The 24,572-nt window shown below is 42.2% G+C and overlaps 1 protein-coding gene across 1 annotated transcript in view; it reads right to left on the bottom strand.

Annotated features, from left to right (window-relative positions):
- The window catches only part of ATP2B2 (ATPase plasma membrane Ca2+ transporting 2), a 301,755-nt gene that overhangs the window by 254,175 nt on the left and 23,008 nt on the right, over positions 1 to 24,572 (bottom strand). The window contains exon 2 of the mRNA XM_066558014.1: positions 10,111 to 10,209. The gene's annotated coding sequence lies outside the window, so the exon portion shown is untranslated. The remainder of the gene's footprint in view (positions 1 to 10,110; positions 10,210 to 24,572) is intronic.

Here is a 24,572-nt window from a genome sequence, read left to right as displayed (position 1 = left end):
GCAAAAGTTTCATCTCTTATTTTAAAATCCCACTTTATAAAACATCTGACTCCTCTCTTTGGAAAGTGACCTTCTCTGATTATCTTTTAGAGCTCTAATGGCACACCTGTGTTCTCCCTTCCTCCTCCATCCTTCCCAACCAGTGGCAAACAACCCCAAACCCCTTTTGGGAGCAGATCCTTCTGCCTCAATGCGTGAGAGCACAAGCAGAGCCTCTCTCCTGCCTGGCTGCAGTTTTAATTTCATTGGAGCTGCTCTGGCTGATTTTCTCTGCAAACATCTGTGACTTGAAGCCAAGTGTGACTTTGGATACTGCCCACAGGATTTCCTCCATTTCCCACCATCTCTCATCCCTGGGATCCTGCCTTGTTTTTTCCCCTGCTGTATTTTTAAAGCGTGTTCTTCCCAAAAAGATCCCAATGACAGTCTCCTGCTCAAGTGTTATGGATTTTCATTTAAATTGCCAGGTGGAGGAGGGAGATCAACTCCCATTTTCCCATCCATTTCATGTGGAGCTGCATCCAAGATGATGTGAGTACCCCCAAAATAGCTGCTCAAAATGAATCATTCAAACCAGTTTCCAGCTCCTAACAGACAAGGACTGAGCCACCATCACAAAAACTTAAAATGTCGTATAATGAGAGAGTGTTTTGTGAGCACAACAGGCATTTTGTAAGCAAAGTGAAAAATAAAAATCTAAATTATGTGCTTTTTAAATTTCTAGTATGAAAATTATCTGTTTTACTCAAATATGACCACAGAAATAAGAAAAGTCTCATCATGTACAAAACTGATGGAAAAATAAATAACACCATCACAGGGGTCAAGGCTCCTGCAGCAAAATCCAAGGATTCAAATGAGCCTCCAGATGGGAAACAACTGAAGCTTTTCACAGGTTTAAATCTTGCTGTACCTTGGGGCTGCTGCTGAACTCCAGCAGTGCATGTGTGAGCAGGCACACCAACGCCCCTGTGTATTCAAACACACTCAGCTGCAAAAAAATCCAGTGCATTCCAGCCCTTGTTGTAGCCTCAATATTCAAAGTGCAATGATGATTTGGAGGGGTTTCTGTTTCTGCCATTTTTCTTTCAGACACAGATTACAATAAATTTTGTTTTTCAGGTTCTTCTTTTTTTAATTTTTACTCTTTACCCACCCATATGTTACCAAAATTAACTTAAACTCCACGAAGACAAGATAGAAATTCTCTGATCCTTAATAACCTAATTTTTGAGCTCTTGCAGTCTCCTCCTTTAGCCTTTGCAATCCCAATTTGCTATCCTTTAGTCTGAAACACTACAACAGGTGGGCTGAGGCTGTAATTTGATTGCCTCAGGTTGGTTTTTCCTTTTCCTTTCCTTGAAATTTCCTTTTCCTTTCCATCAGAGGACCCTGCCATGGGCTGTTGAGCTGGAGCACTCACTCTTTGTTCTGACAGGACCTCATAGGCTGCCCATTCACCAGATTCCCCAAAAATCACAACCTGCTCTGCTCTATTCACATAAAGCAACCCCACTACTCTGCAAAATCCACCAACCAAGCTCTCTCCACAATTCCCTGAATCATCCCTACAAAGGACCCACTCTTAGTAGTTCCAAGCTCTGGTCAGATGCCACTTCTGATCCAGAAAGTCTGAAACTGGATATGGAAAAAGAAGCTTCCTTGTTAAACTCTCACCATAAAGAAAGAAGCTGCTGCTAGTTCTCCTCAAACTATACACTGCTAATTTTCAAGAATGCTGCTTGGTGAGATTTAGGAAAAATTTTGAAAGGCTTGTAGGAAATGAGGATTCAGCAGCTCCCCGAGTCTCTCATGCTCCATGGCCATTCCCCCAGGAATGACACTGAGGGGAGAAATGCCTGCAGGCCAAAAAGAAGAGTTCAATTGGGATGGGCACAGATTAAATTCCCATTTTGGTGCTGACAGAGAGGTTCACAGGGGAGAAGCACCTGCTCCAGCAGGACTGAGCACTCTGGGGACCTGTGGGATGATGGGGAAATGAAGGATTCCTCAGCAGTGAGGTTTGGAAAAAACCCCCAAACCAACCAATGAAACAAAACCCCCAAGGAAACACCCAAACAGACCCAAGGACCATCAGCCAGAGCAGCCCAGAAGGTGGCAGAAGTACTTGGGAGGAGGATGACACCCACTGGGGTCATCACCCTTACAGCTTTTCCAGCATTTCCAGCAGTGTCAGGGATCATTCCATGGCCAGGCTTTTAGATTTCTCCAGTCCAACACAAATTTTTACAGACTAACACAGACTCATCTCCCTCCAAGCTGGAATTTACATCCAGCGGCTTGGTAAGGTTAGAAAGTGGAAAGATAAAAATGCCAATAAAGATTATAGGAGATGCTTCTTCTCCTTTTCCCTCAGCTGTCCCCCAGGGCAGTGCTTTCCCAGCAGAATCTGCTGGATCATTGCACCCCAGACAGAGCAGCAGCTTCACCGCCGGCGCCGCCTCAGCTCCGCTGCAGAGCTTGCCCAGCTGCTCCAGCAGAGCTCAGCACAAAGGAACAAAACCCTTCCTTCCCTCTCCTCCTACTGTGTTTAAGCCACACATCTGCAGTTGCCAAGTTCTCTTTTTGATGCTGGAAATTTACATTTGCCTTCATACACACACATGCTCCTTTTATCACACTCTGATAAGCTCAGTTTTTATCCTCATCCCAGATGATGCTGGTGGAGAGAAGAAGCTACCTGCTACAGAGGAGAAGCTGGACAGCTGTTCCTGCAATAAAAAGTGTGGGGTTTTTTAAAACTGAATCCCTAAAAACCCATTTAATGGGAAAAAATCAAGATCCATGTTTGCATTTATAAAGCCAGGAGCTCATGTAATTGATGCTCTCTTCTTTTTGGGTCTGGGCAGAAGGATTCACAGCACATCATTCCCAGAAGATTTTACAGCTAGTGGCAAACCTCTGCTACACATTGTCATTTATAAAGAGATACTTGAAATTATAACAGATTCTAAAACAGAGGTGTGAAGTTGCTGTAAATAGGATTAAGAAAACATTCACCAAATTCCAACTATGAAGTTATGATCTCTGCTAAATTCCAGCCCAGCTAAGTCACTGATCCCAGCCTTGGCATTTCCAGTGCTCTTTCACTTTAAGGAAAGGGGGGGAAAACACAACCACAAATCCCAAATAAACCCTACAAAACCCAGCCTTCCACCACATTCTCTCACACTGGATTTAGCATCAGCTCAGGTCAGTGCTGGCTCCAGAACTGGCACTAAATGATCTGGGCCAACAGAAGCTGGGAGCAGCAATTTTCATATTTATCAGATAATCAAGTTTTGCAGGACAAGTGATGATGATGTGTAAAAGTTCCATAGCAGCTAATCAAAGACAAAACTTGAGGAAGCAGCAAAAAGCTCATAATGAAGAAATATATTCCACCACAGGTGGCAGGAAATTGTAGCTACTGATAACAAGTGCTAAAGGGGCTCTGGCAAAGAAAGACAATCAGCATAAGCATGAAGGCAAAGTAGTGATAGCACCAATAAAAAAAAGCCTCAGAGCACTCTCCAGAAATCTATGGTGAGAATCAAGTGACAAGTAATAAATTTGCATTTTCTGTAAGACCTTGCATTTAAACACATTCTTAAATACTTTGTGAGTTTCAGGAGCTGGCTGCAGACCATGTGTTGCTTGAGAACAGAAAAAGCAAAGCATCACTTCACTGAGCACTGAAGCACCAACATCTGCAGGGAGAGATTATGGGGAAATCTCAAACGAGATTCAGGAACAAGCTACTCAATCCATCCAAATGGTGCAAAGCATGGAGAAGCCAAAGAATTCAAGGTTTGGGGGTTTTTAAATCCTAATTTTATTCCATTTATACTCCACTAAATTTTTTTTGCTCTTGTGTTTTCACATTGTATTTTAATCTATGCCTGTGCTGTGGAATATGATAAGTAAGGGACAAAGCAGGAGCCTGAAGTCAGGGCCAAGCCTGAGGCTGGCCAAGGTGTCCCATCCTGGAGCAGTCACCAACTCCTCTCCAGCTGCATTTGAAGGAATTCCCAGCCTGGGGAAAGCCAGGCAGGAAGGGGAGTGAATCACAGAACCCTGCAAAAGCTGGGACTAGCAAATACCCATTCAGGATAGGTATTCATATCCCTGGATCAGATGAATTCTCCAGGGGAAAAGTGGATTGCAATGGGAAAAGATTGGCTCAGCAAACAGGGAATTCACCCACTGTGCTGCTGTGAGAGAGCACAACTCCTGAATTCAAGGGAATTCCAGGAGCCACAACCAAGAGCAGGCAAAACACAGAGCTCAGAGCTGCTGGGCAGCATCTGTGAGATCAATGCACATTCTAATGAGGACCAGGTGAAAAAAGGAACTTGTGTTTTGTCCAAAAGGAGCTCAGGCTGATTTACTGGCAGGGTAAATTGGAAAAGAGAGGAAAGAACACCAAAGTCAAGGAGAGACTTCCCAGCACCCAGGAAAGCAATAAAATCAGCTAAGGGAGGAAAAAAATCCCCTCTCCAGACTCTGCTGGATATTTGCAGTTCAGTTTCTCCCTTAAAAAGGGAAATTTAACACGGAAATGCAAGAGAAAGTGGAGGAATCAGCAAAGCAGGCTCAGGTAGGGTCATGTAAGGAGAAATTCACTTTTCCATGGGATCAAAAGACTTAAACTATGCAAAAAGGAAATGCTTCTCTCTGCCTTTCAGGGGTGAACTTGTACAGTGTAGAATGCTGTGAGTGTCAAGGAAAGCTTGGCACATATCCTTTGAAATAGAGTGTGAATAAAGACAAATGTTAACACACTCCTTTGTGAGATTTGATTTCTACATATTAGCATTTGAATTGTACTCAGCCCTCTGTGTGTGTCACATTAAGAAAATTCCCATTTCTGTGTTCTGCATTAGGAGAAAGCTGCAGAAATGTGGGCTCCAGGAAGAGCCAGAAGGCAGTAAAAATCCACCTAAAAACCCTGTGCCATCAAAGAGCCTGCCAAGGAAAACCCTAGAGCACAAACAGCACACACCAATTCCCTTTGTGGGCAGCAGCTCCTTATTGATCACAAGCAACTCATTGATATCACCAAGGGTTGCTCCAAAGTCAGGGGGAATTTCTCCTTTGCAGCTGCTCCCTGGAGCACTTTGTCTTTCCTCAGAGAGGGAAATGTGTCCTCCCATTGTGCCTACAGAGGTGGCCAGTGCAGAAATTCTGAAAATGCCTTTTTTCAAAATATTACTGAGCAACACCCCAGAGAAACACTCAGAACATACAATTAACGCTTCCTGACAATCCTCCAAGCAGCTCCTTTGGTAAAAGTGAAGCAAATCCACTATAAAAGCAGGAAAAATAAATATCCTCAACATGCAAAACTACAATATATATATTTTTAAAAAAAACTATAATAAAATGAATGCTATAAAAGTACTTTCATCACTATGAGCTCTTATCTTTTAAGTTACATTCAATATTTCCAAAGATTTTTAAATCAGAAAGGTGTTTCAAAAGTAATAAGAAAAAAATAATAACAACACAGTAATTAGTAAGAGAGTATTAAAACATGATTTAAAAAACAAAATCTTTCAATCATGTCCTAATGTGTAAGAAAATTCCGTGGAATCTTTACTTGCTGGACATGGCAGGAATTTTCCTGCCTGGCTCCCAGAGCCACCCAGAGCTCACACCAGGGTCAGGCTGTCATTTCTAAACTGATCCAAATCAAACACATTTCCTCCTGTCCCTCGAGCAGGCACTGAAGTCTCACCTGACTTTTCCCCTCAAAACTGCTCCATTCCTTGGAATCCTGGGGAGCACAACCACTCTGTTCTCTCTGCCAGAGAGGAAAAGGAAAAGCAGCCCCTGCCACTGAGGCTCTTTGCCATTTTTAACAGTCAGGTCACACCAAGACAGGTGAGAATTGCTCAAATCCCAGGGTAACACTCATTAATTAGAAAATTAACTGACATTACATAATAACTTCATCTTAATCTGTCCAAGAGATTATTTGAACCAAACACACAATACAGAATTCACCAGGAATATGTTCCATTTTTTCAGGTTTGGTTTGTTTTTTTTTTTTTTAATCCTAATTTAATTCCATTAAAATTCCATTAAAGTTTTTTGCTCTTGTGTTTCCACATTGTATTTTAATCGATTGCTCAGTAGTGTGATGGGATGTTTAGGCAATAAAACACATGGAGAGGTTTGCACAGCCATGCTGGGCAGCCTCAGAGGGCCACAGTTCCCATCACCTTTAAAACAGGGATAAAAATCCATAGTTTTCTAATGCACTTCAAGATCTACTGATGAGAACCCCATGCAAGAACTCCTGTCAGCTGTTACCCTTTCACTGAGTATGGTTATGTTGGGATATTACCCTTCCTGACCTCTGAAAATAACATAAAATTGAAATGAAGCAGCAATTGTATGATTATAAATGTCACTAACATCAGACAGTAGGGAAAGACTAATTAAAGGAAGTTTGCTCTTCAAAGGAGGAAGAGTTCAGATTCACTCACAGATATTTATATATTTAATTTAGTTGTGCACAGAGAAAATTAATGTACAGGTAGCTCTAGGGAAGAGCTCAGATTCATTCACAGATATTTATATATTTAATTTATTTGTGCACAGAGAAGATGAATGTGCAGGCTTTTGTGGGTACAGATCTGCTCTGCTTCTGCACAAGCCCTCTGAAGAAGCATCATCACATTCACAAGTGCCAGAAAAAGGAACAGGCTCTTCTTCCCCTTGAAATGCAGGGACAGAAGTGACGCAGAAATGGAGGGATGGAATCCATGGGGGAGGGAGGGAGGGAGGGAGGGAGGGAGGGAATCCATGGATGAGGGATGGATGGATGGATGGAAGGGGCTGTCTCTGACACCACACCTGCAAACCAAGCTTTCCTGACATCTCTCACGGTTTGGGATGAGCTGCTGGGTAATTTGTGCTGGGAATTGCAGTGAAGGGAGCCCCATGCTTGGCTGTTTGCCCCCAGTGGAGGTGGCAGAAGTGACAAAAGCTGTTTGCCAAAGGTTTCCTCACTACTGGAAATGTTTCAGTGGCTCCCCAGTTCCCTGCAAGGCCAGGAGGGGAAAGCAGGTGCAGCTACACAAGATGAAACCATTCCTTCAGCTTTCCATCCCCAGCTCCAGCTGGCATTCCAGTGCTGAGCAGCACAGAAATAACAGCACAGCCCAAAGCATCTCCTTAATAACTCCAATAAATCACAGGGATGACAAAACAAAACCAGGAAGGATTCCACATGGGAACATCTTTAGGAGAGTACAACACCTGCAGCTGCCTTGGAGAAGAGCAAATCCTTGTGGGCTTCTGGGCTCAGCAGACACATTCCCAGAGCATCCCCAGAGCACTGGGACCTCCTGGCTCTTGTCCACAGCTCCTGCCAAGGTCTGACCACAGCAGGTGCTTTGTGTTGATCAGTGCAAGCAGCAACACCTTCCATGTGTGCAGCCTCCCTCAGCTCTGGCTGGGAGGGAAGTTAAACTGAGCAGTCCAGGGATGCAGCCCCTTTTATCCTGGAATGGGATGGGAGAGGCTGAAGGCTCTAGGAAGGTTTGTTTTGGGAGGTTACCATCTTTCCATCTCTACAAGCTCACTGAACTGTGTGGTTGTGCCTGGCAGCTTGCCTTCCACAACAGGAATTGAAACTATTATACTGAGAAATAGAGAAAATTACAGTATTTCAAACTCTGCTTATTTCTCTGCAAAAAAAAAAGGGACAAAAACCTTGGGAGGCTTTTCTTTTTTTAATAGCTGAATGACTAAGAAAGTTCCCTCTCTAGTAAGTCTGTCTTTGCTTTTCAGTCTCTAACAGACATTTAAATGTCTGACAAATAGATTATAGACTACTTGTTTTAAGAGTTTTGGGGGGAAATGAAGCTCAAATCTGTATTACTTTGAAAGACAAGCACAATATTTGGTCTGCACAGCTTGTGGCACCTATTAAAACCTTCATTAAAGCACCAGTGACAAACTGCTGCTGTTAGGGAGAAGTGATGCTGAGCACTCTGCAATATTTGATGGCACAGTTGCCCACACAGTCATTATGACCATGTTTTCATTCTGCTCTATACTGAAAAAAATATAGGCACCCACTAGAACATTTTGATGGAAGTTGGGTTGGTTTTAGCCACAAGAGCCCATCAAACATTTACATGGAGGTGAGAACTGAAGGTGCACTCATCACCTGAGTGGAAATCTACCTGGAAATCAGCAGTGGAAAAAGAGAGCAAACCTTTGAGTAGTTTCTCTCCACATTTACATTACATAATATTTTGAATGCATTAAATCTGTGCAAGTGCCACTTTGTATAATATAATTATTTTTATCAACTTCCTAACACAACAGTTGTTTCAGGTTTTTTAATGTACAATACAGAAAAATTAATCTAAAACAAGTTGGTGCAGTATTCTGCAGAGCAGCTACCCAGGACTTAGGGCTCTAATCTATGGAGAGCTTCCTTCACTACCCACAGAACACTAGCAAAGCCTTTTAATCTGAGTTATTCATTTCTTTGTGCTTCTCCTATTGAGCTTTAAGTCTGTTCCACACACATCATAGGAGAGGGAGAGTTCTGTGAGCAGGCACCCAAAGCAACAAGCTGTCTTGTTATCTTTCTGTTCTCCATCTCTGTTCTGTTTACTTGCTGAAAAAAGAGTGTAATTCTCTCTTCCCTGATAACTTGCTAATAATCTCAATATTTTGGGAATATATTAATTGTTGTCATAAAGAAAATTTGCTCAGACATCTCCTTGCAATCATAAAAATGAATACTAAGCTTATACTCCACTCTACAAAATTCCATTTTACAGTTAATACTTACTAATTTTTCTTTATTGGTTCTACTATTTCATAAGCCCAAAACTCACTTGCTAGTGAGTGCTATTTTCCCCTTTTTTCTCTAATAGTGGGACCATTATACCTCATTTTCCCTCCTTGGTTAATGAACCTTCAGCAACAAGAGAGGTAACAAATGAAAATGCAGATTGCACATGCATTGTATCACCACTTGCAAGTTACTAGAATCACTTGCTATTCAAGAGAAAATTCAGAATAAATACCAGCTTGTACAAAACAGTGGAATTTTTATACAATCAGTGGCAGTTGGGCAAAGCCATTTTAACAAGATTATGAAGTTCAGCCAGCCCAGCCTGCCTGGCTTTCAGTGCAGTTACAATTAAAGAAAAGCTGGAGATAATGTGGTGCTGCCCCACACCTAATAGCACTGGCTGGATTCCTGCTCATCTAAGCAGAACATCCTGTAAATGTATGGCTTCAAAATTTCATCATTAAACCCCCAACCACCTGGTTACAGAAATTAAAGTCTCATCACTGCTAAGGCAGAGCATTTTCACACAGGTGAAAAATGGCAAATTAGATTCACACCACACCAAACATGGTGACAAATGTATCAGCACTCCACCTGGATCTAATAATTTTATTAAGTTGAGCTTATAAAACATGGCTCATGATATAGATCAAAAAAAATAATTAAGCCATGCACTATTACTGCTGGAACTTTCATTTCTGCATCCCAGGCTATAACTGATACTTTACATGAGAAATTCTAGTTTGAGTAAAATTGAGGGGTTTTCTTTATGAAGAATATATTTATAATTGTGGGAAAAAACCCTGTCCACATCAAATACAGAGGAAGGATTATTTAGTCCAAATTCCCAGGGTCTGGGGGCAGTGGGAGAATGCAGAACTCTGCCAGAGGTACCTGTTTGCAGAGGAGCCAACTCCTCCTGCACCACTGCCGTGCTGGGATTCAGCATCTCCTCACACAACCCAGCAGCAGTGCCCTCCAAACAGGTTTGTCACATTCCCTGATCCCACATCTCACACAGCACAACATGAAGAGACATCAGATTGATCTTCCTAGCCAAGGGAATCTCTCCTTAAAGAATTAAAAAATGTAAAACCATCATTATGTGGAAAAAATCTCTGGTAAAGTGAATAGAGCACGTCTGGTCCTTGGCTGGCATCACCAAGCCAAAAGTCAAGATTTTGCCAATCAAAATGAATTCCTCAAGAATGTTCCAGAATTTCTGTGAAGTTACAACAGTAGATTTTTAATTTGAGGGAGGAAAAGAAAAAGAAGCAACTTACAGTTGTCTTGTAAAAACAAGCAAGTCCTCATGAACAGGGTTCTGAGTCACATAACCAGCTGGGTCTTCTCCTGTTGGCTAATCAATCTTGATTTCAAAACTGGAAGAAAGAAAGAAGATAATTAGACTTGACAAACCCCAGAGAATTAAGCAAATTAATAGAACAAACAAGGATTGATCTAAAGGATGCCCCACAGGAGAAACAGATCCAAGAGCAAACATCCAGTGTCATAAATAGTTAGGGACATTTCGCAGTAAAATCAAGTGATTAAAAAGTTCCAACTCTGTGACCAAAGATGTGAATTAAAAGCTTGAAAACACAGTCTCAGTGATATCTCTTTTACCCATTTATCAGAGCTGTAGCACTCTGGCCTCTCATATTTGTAAATAAATGTGATTTTTAATGGTTTTGGAGACTGAAAATTCCACGTGTGAGGGAAAGGCCAGCAGAGAGGGCAGGAGCAGAAGGGAGACATTCCCCTGCTTTTCCTTGCATGACATAAGAACTTGGAAGGGAATAATTGAGAGGTCTTAAGGTCATCACAGAGATGTGATGACCTTAAGATAAGTGACATTCTGGCTGCTTTCATAAGAGATGCTCAGGAGGGTGCAGGGAATGACAGGCAAGGAGAGGCCCTCCTTGGACAGGATGTGGGAACACACCCTTACACTGTAAGGACAGACAGAAATAAATCCATTTTTCATGGTTTGGTACTAAAAGGGATTGTTGTCTCCAGCAGGATGCCATGTCTGACCCAAGCACAGGATTACATTGGGTTCCTCTGGTGTCAAACCTCAGCTTCTGGCAGAGCCGGAGGGGACACTCCTGGGAGAGCAAATATCCACTTGTGGCTTGTGAGCTCCAGCTAATGATCAATTCATCACACCCCTCAGTGAATCATGTTTGGATTCAGCTTGCAAAAACTGGATTGTTTAAGGCCCTTTGAACACCATGTGAAAACATCTTTCATTATAAATGAGGATTTCCCTGCAGACACCAGTAGCATCACATCTGCTTCATCTTGGATTAGCATAAATGAGCGACTGTCCCCATGCTCCTGCCACTGTGTCAGCTCTGCCAGGTTTGGCACATCATGGGCTTTATTCAGCCTCCACCTTGTGCCCAAATGAACATTCCAATTATCCAGACCCATTTCAGTTCCATATTGCTGGCATTTGTTTGAGGTATAGCAACATCCCTTAAATATTCTTACTCTAATTTAGCTCAGTTCAGTTTGTGTAATTTCCCTGGGACTTCCAGGACATGGACACCATTCCTCTGTAAACCACATTTCAAATGTATTGTGAAGGTTCATGCACAACACAGAGCTCCAGGACCACACAATATCCCCAGGCTTCCTCTCCCCTCATGGCTGTGGAAATCAGTGGGAGGTGATTTTGGGTTATGGAAAGATGGAGCAGCCCAGGGGAGAAGCACGGGGAGGTGAGAGTGCTTCAGAGAGGCTGGACATGCCCCAGCCATGTCTGGGACCCCAAATCCCCTGCCCTGGGCTGAGCCCAGTGAGGGCAGCAGGGCCTGGGCCAGTACAGGAGGGACCTGAAGAGCCCAGAGGAGGCTCCAGGATGAGCAGAGGATGGAGCAGCTCCGCTGGGAGGAAAGGCTGGCACAGCTGGGAGTGTTCACCTGCACAGGAGAAGCTTTGGGCTCCCTGAATTGTGGCCTTGCAGGGCCTGGAGGGGCTGCAGGGAAGATGGAGAGAGATGATTTACAAGTGACAGAACATGGGGAATGGCTTCACACAGGCAGGGCAGGGTTAGATGGGATATTAGGAAAAAAATCCTTCCCTGTGAGGGTGGGCAGGCCCTGGCACAGGTGCCCAGAGCAGCTGTGGCTGCCCCTGGATCCCTGGCAGTGCCCAAGGCCAGGCTGGACATTGGGGATTGGAGCAGCCTGGGATGGTGGAAGGTGTCCCTGCCATGGCAGGGGCGGCACTGGATGGGATTTAGGGTCCCTTCCAAGCCAAGGCAGCCTCTGATGTGACTCTGTGCTATTTAATGCCAAGGGATGCACAGCCTTGCACTAACAGTGAAGGAGGAACACACTGAACCTGCCTGCTACAAACAGGATCCAGTCTGAAATCCCAGTCTCAAGACCCTGTCTACCAAAGAAAATATGACTTTTGGAACAGGTTTCTAACCAAATATTTATTATCAGGCTGTACCACCAGGTGGCAAGATTGCAAAATAAAGGAATTTTTCAAATTGTTCCTAAAACCCATTCAGTCAGGGCTGCTTCAAAGACCCCTGGCTGGGCCATGGTGATTGTTTTGGGTGAGTATTTAACATGTACCCACATGGGTCTGTAAAATAAAGTATTTTAAGTTTTCTCTTCTCATGTAGTCAACAGTCAAATGCAACCCAAGATTCCCAGTACATGAAAAAGCAAATTGTGGCCACCAGCTGCACTTCTATGAAGAACTTGGTTTTCCCACTGTTTTCATCCTCTTTCCCTGATAACCAGTTTAACCTTTTCAAAAGAGCCTAAAACCTGACATGACTGCAGGGAACCACATAATAAGTGGGAATATGACTCAAAAAGATTAATAAAATTACTTTGAAATTGGAGAGTAAAGACTTTACACAGAGTGTACTTCCAATCATTTGGGTAATTTTTTCCCATATATTTTCATTTATGTGGTTATATCCCAATTACCTATAAACCAAGACACAGTTCTAAGTGCTACACTAAAGGTGTGCCATGGACACATGAGCTCAGTTTAAAGGGCTGAATTTTATAATTTGTTGTTTTAATTCAAAATTTAGGGAAAGTATAAATCTCCAGTAACAACTTGGGAAACTCTCTCTCTGCTGCCTCACCCCTAGATCACAAAGGACACCTTGTGAGCACCCAGTCCACATTATGTGATTTATTTATATCTATACACACACAGATAAGCATATGGCTAAATAACAGGATAGAAAATATTAGTAAAGCTAGTACTGGTAACCACACCAAGCTGGTGAGAAACTCTACCTGACCCTGAGATATGCAACACAAAAGAAACAATGATTCCAGAAATAGTTGAGGGACTTTTTCCTTCCATTTGTAGCCTTGCACCTGCTCCATAACACACAGCTACACTTCACAGATGCTTAAAATATTGTCATTAGCCCTGGAGCTAGAAGAAATTAGGTAGGTGTAAAATAATCAGAATGTCAAGCACATTAAATGTCAAGCATAAATAAGAACCAAAATTGGAATCTTTCAAAGATGCTGGTACTCCCACAGTTGGGCAAAAAGTGTTAACTTCAATAACTGCCACCATTTGGGACTTGTATTATTATACAAACCACCAAATTCTCTGCCTTAATGGCATCAGCTTGAAAGATGATTTGGCATTAGAAAGTAGAAGTAAATGTTATCCAAAACATCAAGAAAACTTCCTGCCCCAAAATAGATTTTTATTTGAGACTCTTCAATTCAAACACTCCAGGGTATTGAAATTAAAAAGAGAAATAAAAAATCCAAAAGGCTTTGCAGGAGAAGGGAGGGATGAGTAATACATGAGCCTGTGTTACATGAGATGGCACCAAAAATATAAACTGCAAAATAAACTGCCGAGTTACGTTCCTTCAACCAATAAAACAAAACAACTTGTTCAATCAACTTTTAATTCTATAATCCAATCATCATGAAAATTAAATCAAGCACTCTTTCCCTAGTGAATATATACTAACTAAATATTTTAAAGTGAAGATACCTAAAAACTAAATTAGATTGGAAATTCTTTCAAGAGAGATTTGCTTTCATCTAAGTTCATACCATCCCAACATAGAGTCAAGTCCAGAAATCTAAACTGTAGTTAACTAAAATTTAAGCTTGAAAAAAAAAAATTAAAACCCACAAAGCACATTATGCCATGCTTAGAGAGTAGTACCTCTTGTGAAATGTCCAATGAAATCCACACAAGTATTTGGGATTTTTTTATGTCTGGAACCAACATCTCCTTTTCCTTCCATATTTCCTATTTAACTTTCTATTTAAACCACACAACCAAAGCAGCTTTACAGGAGATTCAGAGCTTGGGAATGGCTTTGCTTTGAGGGCTTCAGATGGGAAATTGCCTGGAAAAGTCTGTGGCCATGGAGAAGGCCATGGAGAAGGCCATGACCCCATCACAGAGATGTTCCCATGGCCAGAACACTCCACAAAATCCTGAGTATTTAGATGTTCACATGGAAGAGATTCACACTCATGGAAACTTTTCTCATCCTTTCAGCCTTGGGGCAAGAGCTCTTCTCTTTCTGGGAAGAGCTGGAGCAGGACCAATGGACTGACAGGAGGATCCAGAGGAGCAGGGCTGAGGTCAGCAGAGCATTTGGCCTCAGCCAGAGGAATCTGCCAGCCCAGGGAGCAAGGACACGGAGCTGATTTGCAGCAAGAGAGCATCAAGGATGGAACCCCTCCACAGAACCTGAGGAGGGAAAACATCCCAGGGAGCTGAGCTTTAAAACCCCAATTTTCCTGTGAAGCACCCCACACATGCCTCACCAGCATGGGCTGTGCTGTGCTTCACATTTCTGAAGCCTGAGAGAAAACACTCACACTCACCAACTTCTCCAATTGTACAATGAATTGATAGAATTAGGGCAAGACAGATTTACTCTCCTGCTTTAAGGAATCAAGGCTCTCTGCACTGTTTGGGACTTGCTAACGTGCACTGCCAGGATTACCATGCCAGCTTAAGCCTCTGCTTCAAATCCCAAACTAACAAGAAAATACAAAGTATAAAGGTATTAATAACTGGAGTTTAAATTACATTAAAGGCTTTGCTTTCTTCTTTGCCTTATTAAATAGGAAGAAAATAGAAAAAACAATCCAAAATTTAAAAGTAAAATGAGGCAGTGCCATATAGGTGAGCACTCTTCCATAAGGTCTTCATGAAAATAACATTTTCTCTTCCTAGAGAATACTGTGATCCAGCCACAGACTCAGGCAACTGAAGTACGTGTTCACATTTAAAAAAAATAATAAAATCAAATCCTCTTCATGTTCAAGATCACTCTCTAAAGCACTTACTCTATAAAAAGAAATCTGAGAGAGTACATACACCTGATTTATTTCAGGAGCCAAACAAAAATAACAAGAGTGCCACCTATCCTTCATTAGGAATAACAGGACTTCCTGTGGACTGACCTTGCTGCTAAAAACCCTGCACAACAAAACCTGACAGCTCAGAGCATATAAAACTCTCCATCTGGGCAGAAACTTGGAGGAAAAAAGTGCAAAGGAGTGTTGCATGGAAAAGCAGGATTAAAAAGAAATACAGGAGGAGGAGGAGGACTTGGGAAAAATAAATCTGCTAAGTATCAAAAGTATAAAATCCACAAGATTAAACCCAGGAAAACTCAGGATGTTTTAAAGCTTGAGGCCACATTTAGGGTTGCAGTAATGACTTTATGAAAATCAGTTTGTGTGTAACACACAAGGAGCAAGCTTGGTGTAGAAGAAGCTGCTGTACAGAGGCAGCAGCTGCCACTGAACAGGAGACAGGGAATATTTATCCAGTGCAGACAACTGGAGCAGCAGAGAGAGGTGGGAGGGTCATTATTTTCTCTTTTTTTAAGTTATAGCAGATATGGAAGTATTATATACTACATTATATAGTAATATATTCTATATATTGCTCATACAGATGAGCAATCCCAGCACCTATACCAGGAAAATAGAAAGAAATTATTGCACCTAGTGATAAACACATAAATAGATTTATTATATAAAATAATTATAAATATATCTAAATATATAAATTTGTATTTATATAAATATTACTGTATATGTTTTAAAATTTTATTTAAATGTATTTATATAATTATTAATATGTATAAATAAATCTAAAATATTTTGGCATTATGTATTATGTATATAATTATATAATATTATATAATAATAATGTAATATATTACCTATTTTTTATTAATAAAAAAAGAGAAAAGTTTTCCTTTTCGGTAAAGGGAAGTCATGGCTCACAACCTGCTACAGGTGATGAGGGAAAATCCATATATTTGCATCTATTAAAATCCAATAGATATTTGTAGGCTTCCCAAACTGCCTCCCACAAAGGGAGTCACATGAAAACTAAGGCACTATGAGATAACAAAGAAGGCCTTTGCTTTTCAGAAAATATCTGGGGAAGCAGAGCTCAGTTCTCCCTGCAGAGCTCTCCAGGGAATGTGACATGGAAAAGGTTGGAGCAGCAGAGCAAGGGAAGGGGCAGAGTCCTTCCTGTGAAGTGAGGAGGGGCAGCCATGGGGAAGAGTGAAAAGACCTTTCCAGCTGCAACTGGATGTTAAGGCAGGAGATGAACTTCAACACAAGTCCCCACATTACAATAAACACCTGAAAAAACAAATTTACTACATTTACTGCTCCAATAGGGGAGCTCTGAGCTGATCCCCTCCCCAGAGAAGTGAGGCTGGGATAAAATAGTGACATAAAACATGGCCTGACATGGGGCAACATCCCTCCCATTCTCACACAACCACACAGAGCAAAAAACAGTCAAATATTTGTCACATCTTCTATGGAGACAGCCTGGAGAAGGCTCCAGGGAGAGCTCAGAGCCACTTCCAGTGCCTAAAGGGGCTCCAGGAGAGCTGGAGATGGACTGGGGACAAGAGGGAAGGGCTGCAAACTGACAGAGGGCAGAGTTACATTGGATATTGGGAAGGAATTCCTGGCTGTGAGGGTGCTGAGGCCCTGGCACAGGGTGCCCAGAGCAGCTGTGGCTGCCCCTGGATCCCTGGAAATGCCCAAGGCCAGGCTGGATTGGAGCAGCCTGGGATGGTGGAGTGAGATGATCTTTAAGGTCCCTCCTGACCTCAACCATTCCTAATCCACAATCCACTGCCTGTAGGTTGGTCAGAAACCTCTCTTGGATGAAGCAGTATTTTTAAAATCAAGTGGACAGCCAATGCTGACAGCTAAACAATCATCTGCACTAAATTTCCCAGGAAATTGAGGTGTGAGACACCAAGCTCCAGGAAGCATTGCTTGCCAAGCAGATCTTCCTCAGAGACATGATTTACAGGATAAACAAAATGCAGTGTCGCGTTGGAAAGTAATGGAGGTTACCTCAAACCTGTCAAAACTCACAACTTGAACCTCCCCTAAAGTATTGCAACTGCTTCACCGTAGGAAAAAGGTGGGAAGGAGTCCAAATGAGAACTGCAACCTCTCCAAAGAACACAACGTGAACTCAAATAAAAATCATTCCATCAAGCTCCCCAGCAGAAGCTCCACAGTGAGAAGCCCTTATGGACTGATTTACACATAAAACAGCAAATGATGGTTTATCTATGGAGGGAGCCTTGCTCCAGTGGTTTATATAATATCAGTCCCTAAGTATAATTAACAGCTATATAATCAATCAGGAACTGCACGTTATTTTACTCTTGTACATCTCTGTTTGGAATCACATCCAAGACATTTAAAATTGTACTCCAGTTACAGCTTAAAAAAATCTGCTGTATGGTCTCATCAGAGAAGTTTCAGAAGGATGCTATTAATAAGTATTGAGACAAATACAAAGAATGGCAAAAAAGCAGAAGTGTGAAAAATATTTCCCATTAACATGTGCATATGGTTTCACTCAAAACAAATTTTCTTGCAGGAAACATGTTTATATAACAATATTAAGTTGTTACATTACCAAACTGGCTGTAAGTTTGTAATGGGGCCATTTTGATTTAGGCACTGTAAAAATTTCAGCTGGAAGGCAAAAATTTCGAATGTATATGGAAATAATGGAAGTAAAGTCCTGGAGGGAAACTATTTGAGAGAAAAATGATCAAGACAAAAGAAACAAAGCATCATTTCTGAGCCCTGATGCCAAAAGCCCATGGAAGGAGGAGGGAGATTGGCATTCGGCCTCTACCTCACACAAAGATGTTTAAGACAGTTCCATTAATTGCTGCCAGTGCAGTTAATTCTAAATTCTTTCTGCAAACTTTCCGTTTTAAGTGATTTTTTAAGTACTTACACCTGATTTATTTCAGGAGCCAAACAAAAATAACAAGAGTTAAATAACAAGCAGCAGGGGCCACCTGTCCCCAGGCATTGTTTGAGCACCCAAGTCCTTGTCAGCCTTACCAAAGCATTATTTGAGTAGCCAGCTGCAATAGGATTTTTAAGCAATTTTTAATCCAGCTCCATGCTTGGATGAAATAAACAATTTGTACAGAAGATTCTGTTGTAAATGTCAATTTTTTTTTCTTGGCATTGACTTGCTTTTGGGATCTGGATTAGCTTCCGTGCTCGGCAGGACCGAAGCAGAACTGATACATGATAATGATAAAAACATAATAATGCAGGAATTTCTATGTGTGAGCATTAACAGGAGAGACTCACCCAGGGAAACGACCCAAACTCTGTGAGTTTAACACTTCTCATGCACCAAAGGAGAGACCAACACAGGGATGAATCTCCCCATCCTGTGAAAGTTGGGAGTTACTTCTGATGGAGGAACAAAACTCCCACAGCTGAGCTGGTTGGGTGGGGCTGCCCAGAGCAGTTGAGGCTGCCCCTGATCCCTGGAAGTGTCCAAGGCCAGGCTGGACAGGGCTTGGAGCCACCTGGGATGGTGGAAGTTGTCCCTACCCATGGATGGGGTGGCACTGGAGGAGCTTTAATGTCCCTCCCAAGCCAGGGAAGCTCAGGGGTTTTAAAAGGCACCTCCCTGCTTGGACAGGTAAACCCCAGAACCACAGGCACATGCTGGTGTTTAAAGCCCTGCCCTGAGGTGCTAACCCAGCTTTGAGGCAGCGTCATTCTGCAGTTTATGGCAATTAAGGAAAGAGCAGGTGGGAAAACGAGGCAGTGGCTGGGTAGCAGGAACGTTCTGGGAGCTGTGCATTGGAGGAAGCACAATGGCACACCCACACTGCTCAGGGCAGAGTGACGCTCTCTTTGGGGATGCTGAGAAAGAGTCAAAGACAGAAAACTCTTCAGGAGGAAAAGCTGATGCATGAACCCTCCCAGCAGGTGTTCAGTGCTGGGAGATAGGTGCTCTCAGCATTGTCTTCTACCAGGGGTAAATGAGATTGCAAGAGTATTTTTCATTATTTTCAGAGATTGAGAGGATAAATATGAACCAGTGTGACAACTTGTTACTCTGGGAAACAAAAGGGGTACATTTGTCAGCAGCTATATGTGTACATTATCATTTCAGAAGTGACACATTAAATATGGATTATTATGCTGGGAAGGAGCAGCACCATCCTACAACACCATCCATATTGAAGCCTTGCAGGAGGGCATCTGAGTAACTGCAGCCAAAACATCATAAGGAAAAATCCAAACCCATTATATTCAGTATTTATACTTGTTTATCACATTAAATATTTACTCTTTGCTCTCTGATTTGAAAATATCAGATTCAGTGCTTGTTGCTTCTTATCTAGCAAATACATAAGACTAAAAATAGATAAGATAAATCCCTCAATAGCACCCAGAACAGCTAAAGAAAGAGGACAAACTCTCCATATACATAAGAAGAAGCAGGCACAGAGTTCCAAACTCCTCATCTCCCTCCAACTCCAGTCAAGGGAACTGAAAAGGCCACTTGGAGGAGGGAGTCCCACACGAGTTGATTTTGCTCTGTGGATTGCTGTCACTGTCATATTTTCTGAAAATCCCCCTTGCCCAGGATTCTTCTCCTGGGAAGCTGAGAAGCCTCAGAGAAAAAGGAAAAACAATAATTATCTTATTTTGCTTCTCCCTGTGTTTTGCTGCTTTAGAATGTGGCTTGGAGATTGTTTATCCAACAGGTGGTTGTTTGATTGGTTTCATGTGAATTGTTTTGACTCAATGACCAATCAATGCCAAGCTGTGTCAGGACTCGGGAAGCAGTCACGAGTTTTCATCATCGTTCTTTGTAGCCTTCTGTCTGCATCCTTTCTCTATCCTTCAGTATAGTTTTAGTATAGCAGTCTTTTTAATATAATATCATAAAATAATAAATTAGCCTTCTAAGAACATGGAGTCAGATTCATCAATTCCTCCTTCATCCTGGGGACCCAGAAAATACCACAGATTGCAGGAAGGTTTGACACCATTTCCCTGGAAAAGCAGGGCACTCTCCCAGCCCTGAGCAGCAGCATCCCCCCAAAGAGCTGAGAGCTCTCCCATCCTCACAGAATTGCCCAGAGTCACCCTGGTTGTGGTGCTTTTCCAGACTTTGCCACTGTGGGTGTCTAAAGCAGCACATCCCGGACACTGCAGCACCGGCAGCATGTGGATAACTGTGATAGACGAGTTTAAAAGGTTCTCTGCAAAGCTTCCTCGAGACCAAGGCAGTTTTCATTGTCTCCTCCCTCTTTGCAGCCATCCCTGTGTGCTCTGCAACTCTGCAACCCTTCCTTCCCTCACACAATTACCCAAAGCCACCAATAAAGCACCAACTGCTCAGTGAGCTGCTGCAGATTGCTAAATGATGGCCTTGCACAAAGCTCATCAGCCTGACTTGGATATTGCAATCACCAATAATCATTCAGATATTTCATGCAAAATGCCATCCTATTCCTCTCTCAGAATTACCAACCTTCAAAATCTCCTTCCTAAGCCCATCTGAATCAGTCAGAAATAATGGGTTCATTTCTTTCCAATTAATTCAACCTGGCTTCGGAAAAAAATCCCAAATTTTATTTGCCTCTGAAACAGTGGCAGCTCCACATTTCTTGTACTTGAAAGAGTCTCTGTACAAGTAATAATACTTGCCTAAATGTCTATTCCTTTAAAATGAACACCTAAAATTAAAAAAAAAAAATTTCCATATCCTGCAGGATTTCCTTATCTGCTTTACTCCTCAAGGGTTTGCTGTAAATGAGGTGAAGAACTCTAATAACGGGGCAAATGAAAAAATAACCCTGCTGACCTTGTTCCAGGAGGAAAAGATTTTTAGAAGGTACATGCAAGGTACAGAAAGGCACCCTGAGAGCAGCAGTGGGAGGTGTGTCAGCTCCCCCAGGCAGGACACAGCCCAGAGCTGTGCTCTACCTGCAGGGAGCAGACACGAAGGTCCCCAGATCATCCTGGTTAAGTTGATGCCCAGCTGGCACATGGAACACCCACCTGGCACAGCAAAACCAGTGAGAACCAGGCTGTGGCTTTGCCCTGTCCCTTGCAGCCTGCTGGGAAGAAGCTGCAGCCCTGTCTGGGCACAGTAGTTCCTGTGGTTATCAGCCCAGCGTGGCTGGAGAGCAGGGGGAGCACCAGACACCAAACTGGCACTCCCTGCCTTCCCCAGGGTGTCCATCCCTGTCACATGTGCTGGTGCTCACAGGGGTCCCAGGATGAGGGAAGAGATGAGGATCTGACTCCATGTTTCAGAAGGCTGATTTATTATTTTATGAGATATATTACATTAAAACTATACTAAAAGAATAGAAGAAAGGATTTCCTCAGAAGGCTAGCTAAGAGTAGGATAGAAAGGAATGACAACAAAGGCTTGTGGCTCAGACTCCCTGCTTGAGCCAGCTGGGCTGTGATTGGCCATTAATTAGAAACATCTAACATGGACCAATCCCAGATGCACCTGTTGCATTCTACAGTAGCAGATAACCATTGGTTACATTCTGTTCTTGAGGCCTCTCAAGAGGAAAAATCCTAAAGAAAAGGTTTTTCATAAAATATGTTTGCAACAGTCACACACCAGGGGGATATCGAGTCCCTCACAGGCAGCTCCAGGACTTGTTCCTAATTCTTGAAGCAACCCCATTTTTTTACAGAGGAAGTTTTGACTGGAGTTGTCAGGTCTACATTTCTCTGCAAAGGATTTATAGCTGGGAAGGAAAGACAGGAAGGTCATGAAGAAATTCTCCTCTGGTGAAGGTACCCAGACACCAAGCAACCACTTGGGAAGCAGAGAAAATTGAAATTAAATTGAAATTCCTCCCAGTGAGGGTGTAAGGCCCTGGCACAGGGTGCCCAGAGAAGCTGGGGCTGTCCCTGGATCCCTGGCAGTGTCCAAGGCCAGGCTGGATATTGGGGTTTGGAGCAGCCTGGGACAGTGGAAGGTGTCCCTGCCCCATTCTAGCATTCTATATACTCTATATATTGATTCTATAAACTCCTCTCCTGAGCAGGAACATCTCAATGCCAAGATTTGCACTAAGAAGGAAAATTCTGTTCAGGAGAAACCTTCTCTCATCACCATTTATTGTCCCTAACTCCATTCTGCTCTCAAAGTTTGGATCCAGAGAAGATGGATTTCACATAAGAGTGAAAGCTGGAATGGAAATAACCCTTTGTAAATGATGGATGTGCATTACACCCTGAAAATTCTTCTTGGAAAATGACAGACAGCTCCAGCTACGGTCTGAGGCATTGGATGGATTGTGTGAGTGCTGCCAAAGTGCAGAGAACTCAAAAGGTCAGGACAAAGACCTAGAAGGAAGACAAGGAGGCAGTCACATTACTCCTCAATTTTCAACAAAATGGGAATTTCTAAGCTACATAGGATGCAATATTAATTTTCAACCATGCAAATACTCAGGAAAACAGGTCAAGAAAAAAAAAATCACTTTGCTCTTCAGACCATTAAAGCAACCAAACACTGAGTCCTCCTTCACTGCTGCCCCCAAGGAACCCTGGGCTCAGCTTTGCTGGCAGAGCTGTGTGGATTTAGTCCTCGCTGCTTAAACCCTGCTCAGCCAATTGCAGCCCAACAGCCTCGTGCTGGCAGCTCTGACCATCCAGAACCATGAGTTAGGCTCTGTCCTAACTCCAACACTAACCTGGAGAGCAACCTGAAGCATTCATCATTTTATTCACAAGATTGTCCTAAAATCACTGTTAAACTTGCTTAATGCAAGGATTATTTTTTAATGTGCTCCTAATTTTCCCTTATCAAGGTTCTAGAGAATGATTTAAAACAATTGTACAAATAGAAGCATAGCTTATTTAAAACCAGAACAAAATTGGCAAAACATTCCCATCTAATTGCAAGTGGCAGGAATAACTATCATGGAAAGAAAACAAGGCTTGGTTTGTTTATCAGTAAATAAAGCAACTCACCAAAATCTGAAAACACAAAAATGCATTGGGAATGCTATGAAAAAAATTATCTTAATTGAAAAATAATGGTTTGTCTGAATTTTATTTTCTTTGCATCTTTTAAAAGAAAATTCCGACAGCTCTGCACTCACATTGAATCTGAATATAATTGCAGTAGATCATGATGGTTCTCACAGCAGAGATGACATATCAGTGGCAAGCAGAGCCTGATGTGGATTAGGATGAGGGGGAAGAGCAGAGCTCTCTCCTGCACAGCATTTTTCATGCACACTGTACATCCCCACAATCAAACAGCACAGTCACCTTGCTGAATAATGAATGGCAAAATGAAAAGAAAATTAAGGAGCAGCAAGCAAAGGAGAGAAGATTGAAGCTGACATTTGCAAGGAGAGGAAGTCACTGAGAGGTTCCCAGTGGCTGCTCCAGATGGCTGCAGCTATTTTGGCCAGACTACCTGGCCAGGACTGAGCTGCAGTGAGCGGAGCACAAGGGGACAGGAGGAAGGAGAGGAACAGAGGGACAAAAACAAGCACTGAAAATGGGATTTGGAGCCTGCAGGCCACCTAATTCTGGAGCTTGTGAAGAAGAGAGAGTTACAAAATAAAATAGTAATCATTTAGGAAAAGGAAACCAATTACCACTCAGGATTAGACAGAAATTTCTTTTGGCCACTGTATGGATTCATTATCTCTCCCATGCCTGGCTTTCTATAAACATAATTAAATTGACTATTTCTTTTGAGCAAATCTTACATGTGCTTTAGGCCACATAAAGCATCTTGCCATCTAATTGTATTTTTCATCTGCATTTTTCCCCCATCAACCTCCCTTACAGAACTGGGAAGAAAGGAAAAGCCCTTCTGTATAGATTCATCTTTTTTTTTTTGTTTGCTTGCCTCAAGGTCCAATGCATATTCTAGCTGTCAAAAGTGATTTCCCTGCTCACTGAGCAAATATTCTCAACAAGGATTTTCTTTTTTATTTCCTACTATTAAACAATGATCTTACAGACACAGGTAATAGAAATGCAGGCAGGTCAGAGTGCATCAAAGATTTATCTCTGGGCAGGCAGTCAAGTTTCATTAAATACAAAAATGATGTTTATGTACGTGGAATGCAGGGTTGCTGCAAGTTGGCTTTGGGACATAGGTGACAAAGTTGCAGCAAAATGATGAAAAACATAACAAAAGCCAGTAGGAACCTCACATGACCCCGAGCCTGTATGGTAGGTGAATATTCCATTTCCAGAAGACTGTTTTAAACAATAACTCAAAATATATTTAAAGACCTGAAACTGGATTAAGTCTTAAGTCCTGATGCCTGATAAAAGCAAATGTTTTGTACTCTCTAACACTGGGCATAAGATGAGAAATAAACCACAAAGAAAAAAAAAAGGCAAAGCAAGTGCAGAAGTGGTGCAAAGCAGGT

This window comes from Molothrus aeneus, chromosome 12 (genome assembly GCF_037042795.1).
Source record: "Molothrus aeneus isolate 106 chromosome 12, BPBGC_Maene_1.0, whole genome shotgun sequence".
NCBI classification, from domain to species: Eukaryota; Metazoa; Chordata; class Aves; order Passeriformes; family Icteridae; genus Molothrus; species Molothrus aeneus.
The sequence above is the reverse complement of the archived record's forward strand: the minus strand, read 5'-3'. Positions and strand labels throughout refer to the sequence as shown.